We start from the raw sequence: 10936 nt of genomic DNA, 5'->3' as shown, positions 1-10936 counted from the left end.
TAATGTTTCACTATCAAGTATGATGTTTTCCATAGCTTTTTAGTATCACATATCCTTTATAAGATTAAGAAAAAAATTTGGGGGTGTGTGTGTCCAGATCTTTAAATAAGGGGCCGATTGCAATAAATACAGCACAAGGGTGGGAAGCGGGTGGGGGCGGTGCAGGCTGGGTGTTTGGAGGGGTAGTTGGTCCAGATCTGTGATTTCAGCCTCGTGACTCCAGGGACGAATAGCTCTGGTGGGCCTGGCTGAGGGCATTTTACCGAAACGGGCCTCCGTCTCTTCCAATCACGCGGGGCGTGTAGTGCACCACCAGCTTCACCGAGCCCTGGGCCGCCTTCAGCAGCTGCATAGCCTCCTGGTGCTGCTCGCTCGCGCTCACGCCATTCACAGACAGCAGCTGGTCCCCACGCTTGAGGCCTACGTGGCAGTCAGCCCCGGTCTGGGGATGACTCGGGAAATGTAGCTGGGTGAATTCTGCTCCTTGCCCCCCATGATGTTGAAGCCCAGCCCCTGGGCTGTCTTCGGCAGTTCCACCACCCTGGGATGGTGGTGGAACCCAGGGCTGCCACCGTGCCTTTGGCTGTGGCATGAGCCGGGATCTCGCACTGCCGGTGATGTCCAGCGTGTCCTAGAGCTGCTCATACACCTCCCGGATGGCGGAACAGAAGCCGCCCTGCAGGACTCGCTGGAGCGCCTGCAGCTTCTGCAGAGGCAGCTCCCCACTGCGCTGGACACGGCCTGCTCCAGGCCCAGCGGTTCCACCAGCGCAGCCACGTCAGCGCCGTGCCGTTCGCTGCAAGCCCAGGAACTTTTTTCTTAGAGATTGCTAGTGTATAGTTGGTTAATTTGTTGCTTCACACCTAATGATGGCATTCTAATTCCTTATTTCTACTGTAGCAAATGCAAAAAAAGGACTGGCCTAAAGCAGTGTTATTTTGTTATATAACTAAAATTACAGAACTAAAGCGTATTATATAACAGGTCTATACGTCAGATATCTCACCGGGCTAAAAGGAAAGTTTTAGCAGGTGTTCGTCCTGGAAACGCTTATCAAGAGCTCCATTTCCTTGTCTTCTCCAGCTTTGAGAAGCCACTTTCTGCCTCTGCAATGGCTCATTTTAAACCTAGCAGGGTGGCAAAACCAACCAATCTCCTCATTAGAGTTCCATCCACCTTATTTGCATGGTCCCACTCCAAAAGGGTGTCATGCCCTTATTTACATTATTCTCAAGCACCTCACATTGCATAGAACAGCATGGTCATTTGGTGGGAATTACAAAGACTATAGTTAAAAGGGTCATATCAAGTAATTCACCACATTGCAGCAACCAAAATAAAAAGGTTTAATATATACATGTTTGCTGCAAAAAATAAATAAACAGTTATCACACAAAGCCCTAGAGGTTCTCTCCTCTTCCATCCATTATTCTGAAACAACTACTCTTAATCGTTTCTTTAGTACCTTGCCAAAGGAAACAATGGGTTACGCTTAAGCTGCTAATTGCTCTGTGGGTGAAAGATGTGATGTTTCCCTCTCTTAAAGAGTTACAACCTCAGAAATCCAAAAGGGGAGTTCTAGTCTGTCCTGTACGATCCCTACGAGCCCAAAGTTACTCAATGGCAGTGCTTCCAGACAACCCCACCCCCACCCCCACCTTCCAAGGATATTACACATGTGAGATCTTATTACTCTATAGCCTACTTTCATCACCATTTCAATCAGCAATATATTGTGAAATCTATGTCAAGGTCTGTAAGATGTACTTTATCGCTTTAATAGGTGAATACTACTTTATGATATGGATATGCCACAGTTTCCATAACTAATTTACTCCTGGTGGCTATTCAAAGATGTGTCTCAATTCATAGTATTCTAAACACTGGATCTACTGTGAGCCGGAAGAACAAACACCTCGGTCTTGGAAGAAGTGCACCAGGATGCTCACTAGAAGCAAGGATGGTGAGACTTCATCTCATGCATTTGGGACTGTTATCAGGAGTGACTAGTTCCTGGAGAAGGACATCATGCTGAGTCAAGTGAAGCATCAACACACAACCCTTTCCGGTGCGAGGCACTGACACATTGGCTACAACAATGGACTCAAACATAGCACTGATTGTGAGGATGGTGCAGGACCGCGTGTCTCTTCATTCGGTTGTACATAGATATGGGTTGGAACCGGACCAACGGCACCTAACAATAACAACAAAGCAAGGACATATATTTCATTTGCTCATTTACTGAGCAAACGTTCTTGTGCCAATATTAGGTGCAAGATAATTTCTCAAGACATCTTTTGGAAGAAGTATAAATAACCAAGAAAATAAATAGATATAAAGTAATTAAGGACAGCATGCCTGGGAAGTCAGAGTGCCAGTGATGAAGAAAATGATGATCAATGAGATGGACTGATACAGTAGCTACAACAATGGGCTCAGCTATAACAACAACTGTATGAGGATAGTGTAGGCAAAGTTCTTTCTGTTGTACATAGAGTTGCTATGAGTTGAACTGATTCTACAGCACTGAAACAACAACAACAAATAATTTCACCTAGTGGTAAGTTCTGTGAAGACAATATAAAAGAGTGATTTGATAGGTAGTAAAATATGTGGATGCGGAAATTCTTTAGAGGAGAGATCTGGGACTTCTCCACATGTTACATTTGACCTGACCCTGACTAATACAAATGAACCAGCACTGTCACCGTGAAGGCAGACAGAACAAGGCATGGGGAGGAAAAGAAAGGAGGCAGGTTATCAGTCACAATTCTAAGTTGTAATCAGTAGAAACCCAACTAACTTGCTTTAGCAGAAAAGCAATTTATCTTTTGCCAGCTCACAGAATGAGCTGAGATAATCAGTGAAGCCATCTAACAGACTGACTCCCCAAGACAAATCCGCAAATCACACTACAGAACTATCTATTGAAAAAAAAAAAAGAACTATCTATTGGAGGAATTACCCCTGGGACTGCTGACTGTACACACATGAGGCTGCCTTGAACCAGAACGGACTCAATAAGAATGGTCAGTATCAGCATACGCTACTTGAAATCTGGGTCTCCATAACTATAACTGTTATGGAGGTTGTATTCCTAACAAATGTAACCCACCTCGGTAACAATTGATGAAAATTACATGAGATAATGTATGAAACCATGACTTATCTGTCAGTTTGATGTGCCCTAAGTGGCTTGTGTGTTGCTGTGATACTGGAAGCAATGTCACTGGTATTTCAAATGCCAACACTTCATTGTGTTTACAAGGAACTTGCACGTGGACCAAGAGGCAGTTGTGCGAACAGAACAGAGGAAACTGCATGGTTTAAAATTGGGAAAGGTGTGCGTCAGGGTTGTATCCTCTCACCATATTTGTTCAATCTGTATGCTGAGCAAATCACCAGAGAAGCTGGATTATCCGAGGCATCAGGATTGGAGGGAGGAGGCTTATGAACAACCTGAGGTGTGCAGATGACACAGCCTTGCTTGTTGAACGTGAGAAGGACCTGAAACACTTGCTGGTGAAGATCAAGGATTGTGGCCTTCAGTATAGATTACAACTCCATGTAAATAAAACCAAAATCCTCACAACTCGATCACTAGATAGCATCATGGTAGAAGGAGGAAAGATTGAAGTTATGGGGGACTTTGTCTTGTTTCTACAATCAATGCTCATGGAAAGCAGCAGTCTAGAGATAAAAAAGGTATTGCTTTCTGTAAATCTGATGCACAAGACCTCTTTAAAGTATTGAAGAGCAAGGATGTTATTTTGAGGACTAAGGTATGCCTGCCCCCAGCCATGTGAGTTAATCTGGGTTGAGTAGAGAAATGAATTCATAGACACTCATATGTGTTTAAGACAAAGCTTTATATAAAGAATAATTGTATATTATGAAACCATCCCAGCCCAGTCCAGATCAAGTCCATAAGTCCAATAATAGCCCATATGTCCAATACCAGTCCATAAGTTCCTCTTCAGACTCACGAAACACATGCAATGACGCTGAATACAGGAAGATCACAAACCAGTGGGTGGAAAGTCTTCTGGATCCAGTGGCAGCAGAACATCTCAGTGCTGGCATGGGTCTCCACGTGGCTCCTCCAACTCCAGGTCTCTGACTTCATCAGTGTAGCTCCAGGTGGCTTGTCAACAGGAATATGAAGCAGAGAGTGTGTGTGTCCAGCCTCCAGGGAAGAAGACAGGAGTTCCCAGAATCCTCAGGAGAAATCCATGCCTACAGAAAAGCATCATTGGCTATGACCTGATTGACAGGCTCCACCCCTTCACTCAAGTTGACAGGAAATTATGGAACTGCCACAGTATGTATATATGTAAATATATTAATTTATAATGAAAGGGATAGAGAGCAATGTACACATATTTATATGTTAAGTATTAAGATAGCAGACAAAATGGGTGCATAAACAAACGTGGTGAAGAAAGCTGATGGTGGCCGACTATCAAAAGATGCAGCATCTGGGGTTTTAAAAGGCTTGAAGTTAAACAAGCAGCCATCTTGCAGGGAAGCAAATAAGACCACATGGAAGAAACGCACCGGCCTGTGTGATCATGAGGTGTTCACAGGAACAGGTATCAGGTATCAAAAGATCCCAAACAAACAATTATATCGATGTGAAAGAGGGGAGTTGGAGTGGAGACCCAAAACCCATCTGCAGATGATTGGACATACTCCCACAGAAGGGTTACAAGGAAGGGATGATTCAACCAGGATACAGTATAGCATCGAGGAAACACACATCATTCCTCTAGTTCCTCCCCCACAACCCACCCACTACCATGACTCAGTTCTACCTTACAAATCCGGCTAGACCGGAGTACACACACTGATACAGATAAGAGCTGTCGACACATGGAATTCAGGGCAGATAAAACCCTCAGGAACAGTGGTGGGAGTGGCAATTAGCATGAGGATAAAGGGATGGTGGGGGGGGGGGAAGGGGAGAAAGGTGGAACCCATCACAAGGTTGGATATATAGACACCCCCCCCCCCCTGCTCAGGGAGACAAATAACAGAAAGGTAGGTGAAGGGAGACAACAGACAGTGTAAGACACGAAATAATAATAATATATAATTGATCAAGGATTCACAAGGGTAGAGGGTGGGGGAGAAAGGCCTCAAGTAGAAAGAGATTGGGAAATGTTGATGGCAACATGTACAAGTGTGCTTAATACTATTGAATGATGGATTGTTATAAGATTTGTAAGAACCCCCCCCCAATAAAATGATTAATAAAAAAGTAAGGAGCTGACCTATGAACTTACTATTCCTCAATTTCTATTTAATTGAGTGGTTTGTTTATTTTAACATGAATGAATATTAAATTTGATCTCTTCTGCTTTAATGAGCGTGTCATCTGACTTTTCTCCTTAGATTTTAAAAAAGATGGACTATATCAATGTGCTCTGCAGTGGAGCCATACCTCTATTCTTGGAGTACACTTTGAAATCACATCTGGGGGAGCTTCAAAAGTTCATAGAAAAATGAAACTAAAAGTAATTTAAAATTTCTCACAAACTTAAGAAAAACACTGCTTTTAAAATGGGTTATTACCCATTATTACCAGTTTGATTTATTCAAGGAATTTTCATTCAACACCAGAAAGCCTTTTAATTAATATACTACATTAACAAAGCTAGAATACAAAAACCTACATCTTCAGTACTAAAAATAATTCAACATTATTTCCTTACTTTTAATATCTGGGTGGGGGAATGACAATGAGTTGTTGGCTTTTTGGTTCTTTTAGTGAAAATAGTAGCAGTGTACTGATGTATTGGGGGTTTACACCATGTGTAGAAGTAAGATTTTGACAATAATAGCACAAAGGATGGGAGAGGATTTTGTGTATATTGATCTCTTGTCAATTTGTCATATGTGGTGGTTTATGATGCTGGAAATTATGTCACTTGTATCTCAAATACCAGCCAGTAGGGTGACCTGAGATGAAGGCATTTCAATAGAGCTTCCAGATTAAGAACAGACACAAAAAACAAATAAGCTGTCCACCTGTAAGGAATTAACAACGTATGAATAGCAGAAGAACGGTGTTGAATACTGAAAACTTCACATCATGAACAGCAGTTTACCATTATCAGATATACTACCTGAGCTTTGTCAGATGAGCCCTTCAGGGCGGAAAGCGCTCAAAATATCACTGAGAAAGAGCTGCCTCCTCAAAGTATAGTTGGCCATAATAACATGGTCGGAGTGAAGCTTTCCGGACCTCCATTTGTTGATGGTGCACAGAGAAAAATAGTCTATATTCAAACATTTCAGGAGGTAGCATATGATCAAGAGCTGATGATACTGAAGGAAGAAGTTCAAGCTGCACTGAAGATGTTAGTGAAAAGCAAAACTCCAGGAATTGACAGATTACCAATGGAAATATTTCAGTATGCTGATGAAGCACTGAAAATACTCCCTTTCCTATGCCAAGGTATCTGGAAGATAGATACTTGACCAACCAGCTGGAAGAGATCCATATTTGCAGCTATTCCAAGGAAAGGTAGCCCAGTAGACTGGAGATTATCTAACAATGTCACAGTAGCTGCAAGATAGGCTCAAACAACAACAACTGTGAGGATGGCGCAGGACAAGGCTCTTAACAGTAATGTTCTTACGCTACAGCAAAGCAGTTTAATGATATTTGAACATGTTGATACTGGTGGTGCTGTCCAGTGGGTTCTGACTCATAGTGACCCCATGCGCAACAGAATGAAACACTGGCCGTTCCTGTGCTGTCCGCATCACTCTTTTTATGTTTGAGCTCATTGTTGCAGCCTCTGTGTCAACCCATCTTGTCGAAGGTCTTCCTCTTCTTCACTTCCTCTCCACTTTACAAAGCAAGATGTCCTTCCCCAGGGACTGGTCTTTCCTGACAACATGTCCTAAGTATGCAAATCAACGTCTCACCATTCTTGCCTCTAAGGAGCACTCTGGCTATACTTCCAAGACCTATCGATTTGTCCTGTTAGCAGCCCATGATACTGGCAGTAGTAGTCTCCAGCACCATCATTCAAATACATCAATTCTTCTGTCTTCCTTATTCCATGTCCAATTTTCACATACCTCTGATGAAATTCAAAATACGATGGCTTGGGTCAGGTACCACTTAATCCTCAAAGTAACATCCTTGATCTTTAACACTTTGAAGACATTTTGTGCATCAGATTTACCCAATGCAATGCATCATTTGGTCTCTTGACTGCTTCTTCCATGAGCCTTGATCGTAAATTCAAGCAAGATAACACCCTTGACAACTTCAATCTTTCATCCACTTATCCTAATGTTACCAATTGGTCCAGTTGTGAGGGTTTTAGTTTTCTTTACAGTGAGTTGTAATCCACGCTGAAAGCTAAAATCCTTCATCTTCATCAGTAAGTGCTTCAAGTCCTCCTCACTTTCAGCAAACAAGGTTGTGTCATTGCAGGCTGTTAATAAGCCCTCATCCAATCCTAATACCCCATTCTTCTTCTTCCAGCTTCTCTAATTGTTTGCTCAGCATATGGATTGAATAAGTATGGTAAGAGAATGCATCCCTGATGCACACGCTTCCTGATTTTAAACCATCCAGTATTTCCTTGTTCTATTTACACAACTGCCTGTTGATCCAGGTACAGGTTCCGCATGAGCACAATATAGTGTTCTGGGATTCCCATTCTTCTCCAGGCTCTCCATAGTTTGTTCTGGTCCACACGGACAAATGCCTTTGCATAATCAATAAAACACAAACAAACATCTCTGCTTTCAGTCAAGAGCCATCTGATGGCAGCAATGATATCCCTTTGTTTCACATCCTCTTTTGAATCCTGCCTGTCAGCGCCCTGTCAGTGTAGTGCTGCAGCCATTGTTAGATGATCTTCAAAAATGTTACCTCCATGTGATACTAAAGATATTGTTCTATAATTTGAGGATTCGGTGTGGTCACCTTTCTTTGGAATGGATACAAACATAGGTCTCTGGCCATCTGTGGGACAAGTAGCTGTCTTCGGAGTTTCAAGGCACAGACGAGTGAGTGCACCCAGGGTTCAACAGCTTGTTGAAACATTTCAGTTGATATCCCAGCAATTCCTGGAGCCTTGCTTTTGACTAGTGCTTTCAGTGTAGCTTGGACTTCTTCTCTCATGAACAAAGAATCCACCAAAAATGACACTCAAATGGCTGACACACATGAGGAAATCCTCACAATCACTAGTCCTCCCAGGAGATGCAGGACAAAAGAACAATAAGATACCAACTTACACCCTCAGTAGCCCAATTCTGAGAGACAAACAAAACCAAAACAAAAAACCAGAAAAGAGCAAATGCTGGTGAGGGTGCAGAGAGACTGGAGCTCTTATACACTGTTGGTGGGCTTGTAAACATATACAGCCATCGTGAAAAGTGCTATGTCGCTACCTAAAATAACTGGGAATTGAATCCCATGTGACACAGCAATACTTCTGCTGGATATATACCCCCAAAGAAGTAAGAGATACAAGAGAAATGGACATCTCCTTCTCCCTGCTCATCACGGAACAGTTCACAATAGCAAGAAGCTGGAAACAGCTCAACTGCCTATCAATACAATGGATAAAGAGACCCTGGTACATACACACAATGGAATATTATGCGTCACTAATAAACAGTGACAAAACCACAAAACCCCTCATGACATGGATAGACCCAGAAAACATTATGCTAAGGGAAGTTGGCCGGTCACAATACAAATATTGTATACTGCCACTACTATAAGAATAAACAGCAAAACAAAGCATATGTTCTCAGGTAATGGGATCCAATCAGGCCTCTCAAGCAATGCAGGTGTACCTGGCTGGTACTCGTAAACCGTGTGCCAACCCCTTATTTGTACATCTTAAACACTACCTCAACAAAAGCAGCCTCACCTCAACTGGGATCAGCTTCTCAGGATGGTGGGGAGTTCCTGCCATATAACCCCAAATCAACAGACCTTTTGACAAGGGTGCTTAGTGGACCTTCCTGGAAACTCAACCTCAGAGGAGGAGGTAGACAAGTCTGTCTCAGAGAAGTTGATTGCACTTCTGTTGGTGGGTAAACCAGGTGAGGCAATCTGCCTTTGGGAAAAATGCTAAACATTGCTTATATAGACCACCAAGGGGAGACTGTCCCTGGTATTATATTTCTATGTTGACCTAGTTTCTGTCCACCCCTTGGTGACCCGGGCCACATGCTGTAGACAAGTGGGACTTTAGACTCTGGCCTTTCAAGGAGCACTACATCCTGTGTAGGCCATGCTAGAAGGATCGGATTTGGAAACCCCAAGAAGCAAACTTGACTTGACTTTAAACACACCTGTAGCAGATTAAAGGAACAGAACTACTCCCTGGAAGTTAAAGACTGACGTGCCCCAGTGTGAGAAGAAGCTGATGGCAAGCTATTATCCCAAGGTTATGGATTTGGAAGTCATTGAATCTGGGTTCATATCTCTTGCATTAAAGGTGCCTAATAAATATCAACTCAAGATGGTCATATATTTGCTGTTTTCATAGTCTTTGCTTTTTTTATGACATGTCTAGTCCAACAGGCATGGTTCTTACTTTGTGAATGAGCATGACTGAACGTTTTGCCCTCACTATTTGTGTAGTGTCTAGTCACTTAAGTTTTTAACACATACAAGTCAACAATGTATGTATTCTAGTCTAAAAAGCTGTCCTATACATGTATACTTTCCTTTTATCAACAGTACTTTAAATTCTATATCATTGGCTAAATTAATGATACTATCAATAAAATTACCATATGCCCCATGGGGATAATTTATAACATTCTCCAATAATGTGATAAGGATGTCTCTAAAGTAAGCCAGGAACTATATAAATCATAGCTATATGAATGAGTTTTTAGCTCACAGTTCATCGTAGCCCTAATATAAGAGCAATTAGTTCTTATGATGTGGCCCTACTCACTACTTGTCCTCATGAAGAGATCACTGAACATATGAGCTCCATAGAAAAGTGTGGTGAAGAAATCAGGTGGTGCCTGGCAATCAGAAAGAATAGTACCTAAGGTCTTATAGGTTTGTTTTAAAACAAATAGCCACCTAAGTGGTATCAGTAAGTCCACACGGAAGAAACACTGCAGCCTGTGTGATCCAAGGATTATAAATAATAAAAGCCAAGACTTCAAGAAGGAACAGGATTAGAGCTTAAATTCTGAGTACCCAATTTGCAGGAGGCTACAGATGACAGTGAACACCCAACATGCATTGGCAGGGCCCTCATATGGAGGAAGCCTCTGGTGAACCCCTCTGACAAATGACTAAGATGTGAAGAACTGTGCTATCAGACAGAGTGCGTTAGAAAAGGGGTTAATGCAGATATAGTTAGGTTAAAATTTGACACCTTATCATTTGTCCTCCCTTTTGATTAATTTTAAATTTGTTCTAGTTTTTAATATTTTCTTTCTTTTCATTTGAGGGGGTTCTCTGTTTTATTTTATTGTTGTTGGGTGTTTTCTTTGCTTTTCTGTATGTGAAATCCAGGATACGTAAATCTATAGGGATGGTGACTGGATCAATAGTTTCACAGGGTTATGTCGGGGGATTCTAGGGGGATATAGAGAGCTAATACTAGTAAGTACAAGAAAGAAGAAGATATTCTAAAACTGATTGGGGTGATAATTGCACAACTCTTTAATATGATCAAACCACAGTGTGTTAGTCTGGGTAGACTAGAGAAACAAATCCACAGAAACTCGATATGTATATGAGAGAGTTTTATATGAAAGGTAAGTGTACATTAAGAAAGCATCCCAACTGTGTTAGACAGGGTTCTCTAGAGAGATAAAACCAAATTGCTGATAATGTAATATATTTATTTATAAAGATAATTAGATATATATAACAAGAAATGAACTGTTAAATCATATACAGATAAATATATAATACAAG

The 10936-nt window shown here is 41.8% G+C and overlaps 1 pseudogene; it reads right to left on the bottom strand.

The window, feature by feature from the left end:
- Positions 1 to 205: 205 nt before the first annotated feature.
- The window catches only part of LOC101657080, a 34605-nt pseudogene continuing 23874 nt past the window's right edge, over positions 206 to 10936 (bottom strand).

This window comes from Echinops telfairi, unplaced genomic scaffold (assembly GCF_000313985.2).
Source record: "Echinops telfairi isolate 266 unplaced genomic scaffold, ASM31398v2 ScPeMD7_70;HRSCAF=299, whole genome shotgun sequence".
In the NCBI taxonomy this organism is placed as follows: domain Eukaryota; kingdom Metazoa; phylum Chordata; class Mammalia; order Afrosoricida; family Tenrecidae; genus Echinops; species Echinops telfairi.
Note: the sequence above shows the minus strand (reverse complement) of the source record. Positions and strands in the feature narration are given on the sequence as shown.